The 3,258-nt window shown below is 49.5% G+C and overlaps 1 long non-coding RNA gene across 1 annotated transcript; it reads left to right on the top strand.

The window, feature by feature from the left end:
* Nucleotides 1-1,056: 1,056 nt before the first annotated feature.
* LOC140608442 (uncharacterized) lies at nt 1,057-2,572 on the top strand. Its single transcript, XR_012010478.1, has 2 exons — nt 1,057-1,344; nt 2,041-2,572. It is a non-coding gene; the product is annotated as an uncharacterized lncRNA (long non-coding RNA).
* The last annotated feature ends 686 nt before the right edge of the window (nt 2,573-3,258 follow it).

Genomic DNA, 3,258 nt, shown 5'->3' with positions numbered 1-3,258 from the left:
TCTTCTTTTATCTCACTGTAGTCCCTACCTTCATAGTCAAGATTCTTGGGAGAAGGCTGCTGGAGCCCAAAAGGATTTTGTTCAAAAAATACACAACCCGTTGACCAGAAGCTGGTTTTCCGACGTAAGCCCCCTTCTCTAGGAGAGCATGTGTCGATAGGTGATATGAGCTCTATCTTTAACTTCAAGTTAACAATGGTAATTCACAAAGAAGCCAATCAAACCACAGGTTGGGACCACTTTGTATTTTTTTGAAGCTAGATCCATGGGTGATAAAATGCTTAATTCTTAATTTGATGGAGATCCTATGTCAGCCGAGCTTTCAACAAATAATTTTATTGTATTTGATAACCATATACTTAATTCCCAACTGAGCCGGTCGGCTGGTAGATGTAGGCTTTTCATCTCAGAGGGGCTCTGTGTGTGAGAGTCATTTGTGGGGGGTAAATCTGAGTTTGAAGTCTATCTGTGACTTCTATCATGTTGTGCAGCAAAGTCACCAATTTGAATCTCAATGAGATGAGACTACGACATAGGATCCACACCAAAGGTCGTAATGGGTTTGGATGAGGACAGTAAGGGACAGCTGCTCTTTCTTTTTGAGCACAAATCCACCACTCTCATCAATTCCTCCTGCAACTCCAGGTACAATTCCAGCTGGTAGCAAGGCAATGCCGTGATCCTTATATAAAAAGAATTAAACATCTTTACCACGTGTCAATGGTAGGTGGGCGGCCTGATGTGGTGGATAAAACACAGGAATAGGGTCAAAATCCCGGGGTTCTGCACCAAACGTGGGTTCCATTCAATTGTGTGCATTTGGGGAAGTCAACCCTTTAGCTCCTCATTTGTAAAACGAAGACCATAATCCCTGCTCCAGTCACCTCCCAGTCACCTCCCAGGGCTTATATAAGACTCAGTGCTTGTAGCTCTGTCATTATCACCGGCCGCCTCATGTTAAACCGGGTCCTTTGAGGCAGCTTTTCAAAACACCCAAACTCTTTTTTTTTTTAAAGATTTTATTTATTTATTTATTCATGAGAGACACACAGAGAGAGAGGCAGAGACACAGGCAGAGGGAGAAGCAGGCTCCATGCAGGAGCCCAATGTGGGACTCGATCCCAGGACCCTGGGGTCACACCCTGAGCCCAAGGCTCTGTCGCTGAGCCCCCCAGACATCCCCCAAACACCCAAACCATTATGATGAGGGCTGGGGCCATGTAATGTGTTCATTCAACAAATACCCCCTAGCCTAGCTGTGCTGAGTGCCACTGAGACGCTGGGACACTGGTGAACATGCGAGGTGGGTGGAAGTACAGGAACAAAGAGCAGCTAAACAAATGAGTAAGCTCGATGATTTCAAATAGTGATACGCTCAAGGACTGAGCAGTGTGAAGGGTGATTAGGGAGAGAGGGCCCAGCCTACACTGGCGGGTTCAGGAAGACCTTTCCCAGGAGGTGACAGTGAAGCTGAGGTACAAAGGACATAGTTGGGTTTTGGACCTTTATACACAACAGAAGGACAGAAAGTGATTGTGCAAGCACCAGTCACAAACTTTAGTTACCTTCTCTTCTTGGACACAGACAGAGAAGCAGAGTGGGAAAGTGAAGGGAAAAATGGACCGAGGAAGAGGGCAGGAGGGCCAGCGGCAGGGAGGCTGTGGGCCAAGCTCTGAGACTGGGTCCCCCATGTCTTCCTGTGAGATGCAGGCATTTGGAATTGTAGAAGGAGGCCCGGCTCAGCGTCACATTCTGCTGGTTGGGAGAAGGACCCTCCAGGGTTGGTGTGTACACCCCAGCTCCGCCCAGACAGGCCCTCCACCTGTCAGTGGCCGCTGAGCAAGGGGCCTTGTTTCAGGAGGGGTCCCCCCAACCCAGGCTGTCTGTGCAGCCCAGGTGATGCTTTGCCCAAGACTGTCTCCTCCACCGTATGTGCTAAGCCAGGGAGCCTGCACCCCAAGGCCGCCCAGACAGGGCACGTCCAAGACCTGGGAGGCGGACCCGTGTTCACAGGCTCTTACGTGTGAGTTGAATTTGCAGAGCACCAGCTGCAAGGTGGCCAGTGGAGACCGCCGTCCGTCCCCGGGGTGTCTCCCCAACAATTGCTCCATGCCCAGGGCAGCTGCGGCGGCTGTGGAAGCTCCGGGCGGCAGCCAAGGGAAGGAACTCCGGGGATTTGTTAACTTCAGGTTCCGTGAGGTTCAGCGATCTGCACTCGGCTGCTTCCCCGCGTACTTATTGAGCCCGTACGTGTCCTGTGTAGAAATATCCCACAGGATGAACTCTAAACAGAAGTGATGGGCGGATACTTGTATTATTTGATAATTCAGTTAACGAAGAGGAGTAAATCGTTGGTGCGATTTCTCAGGCACATTGTAAAGGTTTTCATTTCTTGCCTATTCAACGTAAAATATGGACACTGATGAAGAAAACAGGAAACGTAGGCACCACCGCGACAGGATGTACAATACCCGGGTTAATGAGTGTTATAGTCGAAGGATATTTAGGATTAGCCACTGTGCAAGAAGCCTCGAAATGACCTTAAATCCTGCGGCTCACACAGGAAAGAAACTGAATGGATGTTTCCCCACATTTGGCAATTCTAAACACAAAACAAAACAAAACAAAAATGCAAGACACTGCCAATAAGTTGAAGTTTTCAGCTAGAAAGGAAAGGTTACAACTGAATCATCTTTCCTTCCTCTGCACAGAAAACGCTATTACAATGTCGTTGTCATTGGAAAAAGGGATCCAACAGCAGCCGAGAAAATGCAGGAGGTGTCAGGCTGTTAACTAATATCTGTTTCTAGGTTTTGTGACGTTTCCGGTGTGGTCAGATGTTTACACTTGACATCTGTTGTAATTTTGTTTCTCATGCTCAATAAATACTTATTTGCAAACAAATTGCTATTCGTGATATTGTATTTCTTCTTAATGAGAGCCCCCCACCGCCATTGTGTAAATTGTAGGCTCCGCAGAGCTTGAATCCACCCCTGCAGCTGGGCCCCTGGGGCGTTCAGGGGAGATTCAGGGGTGCCTGGGGCGGCCGAGCAAGGACACACACTCCCTAGCACTCACACGTGCGCCCTGCTCCAGCCTGTCCCAGCCATCCCCTAGGTGGCCCTGGGGTTGCTTCTTCCAGGAGGTACAGGCTCACTGCCCATGTGCCCTGGACCCCACGAGGTCACCTCCTGTGGGGAGCTGGGGTGGGCTGGGAGCCCAGGGCAGGTGCTGGCTATGTGATGGAAGAGAGCGTAG

Source organism: Canis lupus, chromosome 17 (assembly GCF_048164855.1).
Source record: "Canis lupus baileyi chromosome 17, mCanLup2.hap1, whole genome shotgun sequence".
NCBI lineage: Eukaryota > Metazoa > Chordata > Mammalia > Carnivora > Canidae > Canis > Canis lupus.
The sequence above is the reverse complement of the archived record's forward strand: the minus strand, read 5'-3'. Positions and strand labels throughout refer to the sequence as shown.